This window comes from Grammomys surdaster, unplaced genomic scaffold (genome assembly GCF_004785775.1).
Source record: "Grammomys surdaster isolate TR1022 unplaced genomic scaffold, NIH_TR_1.0 125349, whole genome shotgun sequence".
Lineage (NCBI taxonomy): Eukaryota > Metazoa > Chordata > Mammalia > Rodentia > Muridae > Grammomys > Grammomys surdaster.
The window spans coordinates 925,803-934,981 of NW_021620222.1; positions in this window are offsets into that span (position 1 = coordinate 925,803).

A 9,179-nucleotide genomic window follows, 5' to 3' on the forward strand; every position below is an offset into this window, starting at 1 on the left:
GATTAGACAGCAAACATGCATGAAGAATGTCACAAATTAGTAATGATAAGCACACGTTTCTGTTTGTCTTGTTAAACATGAATTTCATTTCACATTGACCTTTACTAATTTTAGAAGTGTTTTTTTGTAGAATGTAATATAAGATACATTTTACTAAAATATTTGAAAGTTTAAGGGAATTTAAGTCATTAAGATATTAAGTCATGGGCTGAAGAGATGACTCAGTGGATAAGAACACTGACTGCAAGCCGGGCGGTGGTGGCGCACGCCTTTAATCCCAGCACTTGGGAGGCAGAGGCAGGCGGATTTCTGAGTTCGAGGCCAGCCTGGTCTACAGAGTGAGTTCAGGACAGCCAGGGCTACACAGAGAAACTCTGTCTCGAAAAACCAAAAAAAAAAAAAAAAAAAAAAAGAACACTGACTGCTCTTCCAGAGGTCCTGAGTTCAATTCCCAGCAACCACATGGTTTCAAACCATCTGTAATAGGATCTGATGCCCTCTTCTGATGTGTGTCTGAAGACAGTTACAATGTATTCATATACATAAAATAAATAAACGATTCTTTAAAAATTATTAAGTCATTAAGATATTCCCATTTGTTGTGGGAGTCCCGTAAAACCTTTAAGTGCCAGCCATGGGAATAGTATGGTGGTTTTATAAATGGGCATATATATGTATATCTGAACTATATATATGTATGTAAGTATATGTACACATGTGCCTGTATTTAGTCAGTGCCTGTATGGACTTGTATGAAATCTCAAAATTTCGTAGAGTTTTCTCTAGAATTAACTGCAAAATAGAAAGCAGTAGTTTATTATTATTTTTTTTTATAATTTTTTTTTCTTTTTAATTTTTATTTATTTATTATATGTAAGTACACTGTAGCTGTCTTCAGACACCCCACAAGAGGGCATCAGATATCATTGCAGATGGTTGTTAGCCACCATGTGGTTGCTGGGATTTGAACTCGTGACCTCTGGAAGTGCAGTCAGTGCTCTTAACCACTGAGCCATCTCACCAGCCCGCAGTAGTTTATTATTAAAAAGTACATTTGGGGCTGGGAAAATGGCTCAGTGGTTCAGGACACTGGCTACTCTTCCAGAGGTTCTGAGTTCAATTTCCAGCAACCACATGGTGGCTCACAGCCATCTGTAATGGGATCTGATGTCCTCTTCTGGTGTGTCTGAAGACAGTGACTGTACTCACATACATAAAATAAATGTCTTGAAAAAATAAATATCTGGTCTGGCTTGAGATATAACATTCCAAACTGCCCAAAACAGTTTTGAAAATTAAGAAATAAAAGTACACTCATTTATCTTGTGTGTGTGTGTGCGTGTGTGTGTGTGTTTGTGTGTGTGTGTGTGCGCGCGTGCACGCGCGCACACACACAGATGCTGCTAGGTGTATGACTGTCAGATAAGTAAGTCAGTGAGAGCATTGATCTTGAACCATGTGGATCCTGGGGGTTGAATTTGGATTTGTCAGGCTTGGTGGCAGTCACCTTTACCCACTGAACCATCTTGCTCTGTAGCTATTTTTTATTTAACAGTTTCTATATTGAGCTTGCACCATCAATTTTTTTTATTATATGGATGTCTTTGAATAAATGATATCTAGGGCATTCACTGTTCATACTGCTTTTCTCTTTTGAAGTTAGCTCAAGTCTAAGCAGCTTTTTTTCTTTCTGTTCATAGCATGTGTGATAACATTGGAACCAATGATTCATTCATATTTTAAAAAGTTATTTGTGTCTGAACGCTGGTGTTGTGAGCCATGTAGGTCAGAGGACAACTTTCAGGAGTCTGTGCATACAGAACCTCTTATTTCTGACACTGCAGTGCATGGTTCAGGATAGTTGTTTTGTGAGCTTCCCGAAGATAGCTCCTTCCTCCACCATCTGTCCATCTTGCCATAGGAGTGCTTTAAATACAGATGCGCACCACAGCATCTGGGTTTTGGGGATTGAAGTTAGGTTTTAAGGCATATATTTCAAGCTTTTCCCCACTGCCACTTGCCAATCCTTCATAAATGTTCATGCAGGATATATACCAAGACTCAACAAATCGTGGATATTGCATAAGTATGGCCTATGAATTTTTTGTTTAAAGTTTGTAGGCTAGAAACATGGCTCAGTTTGTCAAGCATGAGGCCTGTTTGTATCCTCAAGACACAGATAAAAAGCCGAGCAAAGTGGTGTGTACCTGGAAACTCTGTGGTGGGGAGTAGAGACAGTAGGCTCCACAGAGCTTGCTATCACCCAGCCTAGTGAGATTGGTTTACTCCAGATTCAATGACAAACTTTATCACAAAAACTAGGATGTAGAGCTGGAGAAATGGCTGAGCAGTTAAGGTGTGCTCACTCTTCCAGAGACTCTCGAGTTCAGTTCCCAGCACCAGTGTCAGGTGGTTCACACCCCCTAAAACAGGGTATGTGATGGTCTGGTCTTCACAAATGTCCCGGCCCGAACTGCTGTTCCAGTTCTCAGGTCAGGGTCTAGCAAGAGAGAGAGTGGGGATGGAGGGGCAAGAGACAAGAAGAATGGAGACAAGACAGAGTCTGACCAAGTCTCCTTTATTGAAAGGAAATCCTGGGTATTTATACCCTTTACCACGTGCCTTGCCTCCGTGGACAAGCAGGGGAACACAGCTGAAGGCACTATGCCACGTGCCTTGCAGCATGGCGACCATGTGCACCTTAAAGCTGGGGACACTAAACAGTAAAACAAGATATGTGAGCAAAACAAGATGTTTATCAGAGTGTGCTCAGCTATTGCGGGCTGTTGGAAAACAAGTCTCTTGTCAGGGTATATGGCCTGAGATGGCTGCAAAGATGATAGCCGCTTTCTGCTCAGACTCGGCTCCCAACACACAAACTCCTGCACACATGTAGCATACATTCTGCACAGAAACACTCACATACACATAAGTAATAGTAAAAAAGATGCTTAAAAAATAGGTTGTAGAATGAGTAAGGAAGATACCACAGTTGGCCTGTGGCTTCCAAATACATGTGTATACATGAGCACATATACCACAAAGGAAAAAAGAAACCCATAAAAATAACTGTTTTGTTTGGATATAATTTCATTTGTATATGTATTTTAACATTTAAGATTATGTGTTTTAAGCCGGGCGGTGGTGGAGCACGCCTTTAATCCCAGCACTTGGGAGGCAGAGGCAGGAGGATTTCTGAGTTTGAGGCTAGCCTGGTCTACAGAGTGAGTTCCAGGACAGCCAGGGCTACACAGAGAAATCCTGCCTCGAAAAACCAAAAAAAAAAAAAAAAAAAAAAGATTATGTGTTTTATTCTGTGGTGCAGTTTCAGGGAACATTGAGAGAAGTCTGGGGACAGGCCTCATCTAATGCCGAGTTTACAGTGAGGATCCACAGGCCATGAGTTTCCAAGATTACAGAGTCCTTGGTTTCTTCTGTCTCCCCTTACCATCTGGGGTCTTCAGGTGGATGCTTATTTCTTATATCCACACACCCCTTCCCCACCACCTCCCACACCCCCCAAAACAGCAGATTGCAAACTTTCTCTGTTAGAAAGCTGCGTCTTCCTGGTGGTTCCACGTCTCTGCTTGCATACTTTCTTCAGGTATGGTATGGTGACCCCTTTGTTCTTTCCCTCCAAGTCTCTATGCTTATATCCCTCTTGTTCTCTTGCTCATCCACCCCCACTCCTGCCCCTTTCCCAGCAGGAATCTAGTCATTTGTTTGTTTTGTTGGTTTGCTTTGGTTTGGTTTGATTTGGTTTTTGCTATAGACTGAAGAATCTGGAGAGTAAATGGGAGGTTAGCTTTGGAATTGACGGTCTGAGGGGAAAATGGGGTTTCTTGGGGCATGTTCATAGCTTTGTGAAAATGTCTGTTAGCTTTACAGCTAAGAGGTGAGTAACTTGTTTAGTGTGAGGCACTTGAAGTCAAATTGAGGACTTGTGGATATAATTGACTTTCCAGAGGAACAGCTTCTATTATAATGATAAGAAAAGCCTAGATTTGAACCTGTTGTTAGTCTCAGCTTAAGCATTTTATTCCCATTTCCCCACAACCTTTTCTGTTATGTGCAGTGGATGTCATGATAGAGACTGTCATCTGCTTTGATCAAAACAAAACCCACCTTCCAGCCTCCATGTTCCCCAAGCTTACCTGGCACACCCTTGGATGGTTCTAAGAGTTTAGCATAACATAGTAACGTCCTGGGCTCATCCCTTAGATGCATTGGGAAACTATTTTCAGTTGCTAAATGGGGTACAGGCAAACACCCCTCCAAATAGTCCTAGAGAAGCAGAGAGAGTTGGAAGCACATGGCATTCAGATTACAAGTGGGCCAGGATCTCCAGTGTTGATGAAGAAAACCCACATCTTTTGCCTTAAAGGGAATAAGAGATAGTTAATTCTAGAGCCAAATTTGAGTGGTGATGGCCTGGGAACACAGATTTGGGATACCCCACGTTCCATGTTCAGGTGTGGAAGCAAGCGTCACAAAGTTTTGTAGTTTATAGAACAAAGAAATCATCAAGGTAGTTTAAAATATACTGTACATCAGAAAGGTGCAAACAAGGTGCAGGGGCTCCTATAGGTCTCAGATGCTATCTGATGACATTCTTGAAAGGTGCAAACAAGGTGCAGGGGCTCCTATAGGTCTCAGGTGCTATCTGATGACACTCTTAGCTTTTGGATTGGTGGGATCTAATGGTCTGCTAAATTAATACATTCCGAAAAAGGTTTTATCTTATTAGCCACAGAATGTATGTTCTGACACAGGGAGCATGGAATGGCTAGTCCAGGGGCTAAAACTAGCCTCAGATGGGACTGGTGGGATGGTTCAGCTGTTATGGACACTGGCTGCTTTTCTAGAGGACCAGATTCAACTTCCAGCACTCATGTGGCAGTTCACAGCCATCTATAATTCCAATTCCAAGTGATTAGACACCCTCTTCTAGCTGTTGCATGCACTTGCTGCCTGGACATAGAGGCAAAAAATAACTATAAAATAATAACATATAAAAACAAAAACTTAGTCAAAAATAACGTGATTAGCCCATGGACCTGCAGCACTGCAACCTTTCCACATCATTATACTTCTAATCAGTCTCTGTGACCACTGCTGCTTTCTAGGAATTATCACACCAAGGGTTGGATTCTCCTTCTCTTTATCATTTGAGAGACTTATATTTTGACCCTCCTGATCTCTTACCATAACCTTAAAATAGTATCTTCACCTCTCAGACTCTTCCATGTCTATCCTCAGACCGCTGTAACAATCTTTTGCCTACTCCTTTATCAAGGAGGTCTTCAACCCTTCCTTTGCAATTTACCTCACTCATTTACACTTGAAACAGAGAAGGAATTTTGGGCGTTTTTTCCCTCTACCTGTAAGGGCTTTCCCTAGGTTTATTCCTTGATTCACTCCAGGAACCATGGTCTAAAACCATGGTATTAATACGTATGGTTAGGTGCCTGGAAAGGCAAGGCTTTGATAGGATTCCATTACTGAAGTTTTCTCTCTGTATGCAAGGGGTTGTAGTAAAGAAACTGCCAATATGCCCACTCCATTATTATCAGAGACACAGAAGAGCAGAGAGGAAAGGTGGGAAGTTGCCAGGGCTATGGGAGCAAAGAAGACAGCAAAACTGGTGGAAGAGTTGCCAGTTATAAAGGGTTATGTTGTGAGAAGAGGGAAGGTTAGATGGAACAGCCTAGGAACTAGCGTGAAGCTCTTCTCTGTTGGAAGTCTGTTAGTAGAGAACTAGATGTCCTCACTGGAGACTGGGGAACTATAGGACTGGGTAAAAAAGTAAGGGCTTTTTCTGGCGAACAGAAAGCCACTTTACAAGGTTTTTAAGGAATGCTGAATGTTTACCAGGTCGAAGTCCTGTCTAAGCTAAGTCATTTTGGAGGATTGGGATCTGACTGTAATGGCCACAGACATGTGAGGAGAAGATATCACAGGTGTAGGGGTTGTGGGTACCCTGCATGGTAACCCAGAAATCTACACTGTAGTTTGTCCCCATTGAACTATTTTTACCTGGGGTGGACATCAGTGCTCAGTGTGGTTGTCACCAGCAAGTGATATTCTATTCCCTCATTTGTTAGGTGGCTGCTCTAGCCTTTTCAAGGACCATACCCCTACCTAGAAAACCTCATTCAAATGGTAGGAACCTATACCTGAAGATGTTGTTCTAAGGCAATTGAATTAAACATCATATACTCCCATAGGCCTCAGCCCAGCCTGCTACATCTAGTGTTCTAATTGGCCTTGCATACATGCCAGGAAAAGTCAGAATGAGAGGATGGCCCAAACCCCTGCCATGAGCCTGTAGTGGGATTACAGGCATGCCTTACCATACCTGGTGTATGTGGTGCTGGGATGGATAGGCGGAATGAAGAGCTTCATACATGCCAGGCTGCATTCTATCAACTGGCTTGTGTCCTTGCCAATAAAGTAATGATTACAGCTGGATACACTTCACTGATGTAGAGCAAGGACTATGTAGGTTAAGGTGTATCATCAACTCAGCACTGGTCTAAGACTAGGGCAGGTTTTCACATTTTCAGCATCTGGCATGAAAGGATCCCAGATGCTGGTCTTCTCCAACTACCACATAACCCCTAGCCGGTTTCACAGCTCAGTGATCTCCTGCTGCTATTGTCTGTCCTGGATTATATTGTGACTGCCTTTCCAATCAGGTTAACAGTTTTCTGAGGAGGACAGGGTTTTAATACTCGTTCATTTTCAGGTCCCATATTTAAAAAATAAAAATAAAAAAACAAGTGGTTTGTCTGTCTTATGTAAGAGTACCACATGCATGCAGTGCTTGCAGAGGCCAGAAGAGGGTGCTAGATCCCTACCAGGTGGTTGTGAGCTACCATGTGGGTGCTGGAAACGGAACCTGGGTCTTCTGAAAGAGCAGCCAGTGCTAAGTGTGGAAAGATGAGTGTAGACTAATGTTCTTCCCAAGTGAACTGCTACTGCTCCTTTATGAGCCATCATGTCTGTTCCTTGTATAGGAAATATTCTCCAAATCCTCTATTTTGGCCTCATTTGATCCCTGGGATCTCTGTCATCGCACTTCTGACCACCAGACAAGTCTGATATGGCCCTTGCCACCTGAAAGCCCTTTTGAGAACAGGACTGTGCTGACTCTCCTCTGGGTGTCCAGCATCACCCAGCCAGGCTTGTGTGTATAGCATGGTCTTCTGAGCATAACAGCTATCATCGTCACCAGAGCCTCTGTGGCTTGCAAGATTGGGTTGGTTAACTAATGATGTTCCCTTATTATTATTGATGTTGCCAAGGTGACACATGTTGTTTAATCCTAGCACTTGGAAGGAAGAGGCAGGCAGATCTATGCTTGTCTACATAGTCTCAGGCCAAGGATATGTGGTAAAATTGTCTCAAATCCAAACTAGAAACAAAGAGATGGAGGAAGGTCATAGGGCCTCATCTGAGATCCCACCTAGTCTCTCCCACGCTTCCTGTCTAATTGTATATAATTCTGCACTAATTGCACGTAGCTTGGTGAGGGAGATTAACTGAAGGGAAGACCCCCCCATCTCTGCAGCTATGGGGAAGTCATTACTACTGGAGTGAGATTCACTATGGTGCAGACAGTTTGGATCACCTATACTCCTGTAAGTATCCTTTCCCCATGCTCTGTAAATAAATCCAGTAAATTCCTGGGGTTTCCAAAAATTGACTTTGGTAGAATGGTACTTTGGTTTGTCATTGTGGCCTTATAAGGCCATGGTTGGAGGTTAGGAGGTGGAAAGATGTTTATGTCACTCTAGGGATAATACCTTAGTTTGCTTATCTGTTGCAGTGATAGGCACAATGATTTAAACCAGTTTGGTGGTTGTGGTGTGGTCAGGTTATATGGCTTACAGGTTATACTCCATAATCCAAAAGCTGGGACAGGAACTTGCAAGCAGATACCATGATGGAAGGGTACACGTTTGCTTCTCCTGGCTGGCCCAGTTACCTTTCTCTTACAGCCTAAGACAGTGGGCTGGGCCCTTCTACATTAATTAGCAAGCAAGAAAATGGCCCCAGCGGCAGACCAGTCTGATGGAAGCATTCCTCAGTTGAGATGCCATCTTCCTGGGCCACTCTAGCTTATGTCAAGTTGACAAAAACTAACAAGCTCAGAGGTTAGCATGCATTGAGACAATCTGACGGGATCTGTAATCAACTAAGGGATTTACTTCTGGATGGATCTGGTGAGTACACTTCCAGGGAAGGATGATCTGGGATAGGGGAGAAAACTCTCCCCTAGGATGGGCAGCATCTTCTGTCCGGTGGCCAGATACAAAGAAATCCTGCTGCTTAGTGTGTCTATCTTTTGCTGACATCAGACTCCAGTTTCTTCAATCTTACAGAATGGACTGAAAACCAGCAGCTCGCCAGGAATTTTCCAGGCCTCCCCAGTAGGACCTGGGGAGTGCTATGGGGTCCCATTTTGTGGACTGAGAAGCTACTGAGTCCTCTGCCTCCCTAGTATGCCGATGGCCGTTGTTGGACTACCCAGCCCTTGTTCACCGCATTCTAGTAAATCCCGTTATAATACGTACACATTCTGCCAGTTCTGTTTCTTTGAGAACCCTAATAGAAAAGACAGACAAGAAGACAGGTCATCTCAGGTAGGGCTAAGATCTGTAAATAAAAAGGGGACTGGAACAGAGTAGAGGTTTAGTAGATTTATTTTTTTATTTTTTATTTTTTTTATTTTTTTGCTAGAGTGGACAATGAGAGGTAACATTTGACCAGGAACCTGGAGGATGAAGAGGACAGGGGAGATGATTCTGGATGAGGGAACATCAAATGTAAAAGGCCCTGCTGTGGGAAGGGAGAATGTTAGATTGGTGATCAAAGTTAAATATTGAAGCTGGATCTGGATCTTGCTCAGGGAGTGTTTAAAAGGCTGTTTTACAGCAACAGTTTTGAACCAGAAGAAATTTTTGTCTCCTAGGGTGCATTTGGTAGTGTCTAAAGATATTGTTCTTAAAGTCGGTTGTGTGGTGTGCTATGGTATGACATGGTGTGGTATTGGTTCAGCAATGCAGAGTGCTATTTGCAGAGCATTTCCTTCTGAGATAAAGCATCTCATCTTGGAGGGCAGCTCATTACGAGCAGGATGTGCTAGAGAAGGGGAACAGTTTATCCTCTAGGGA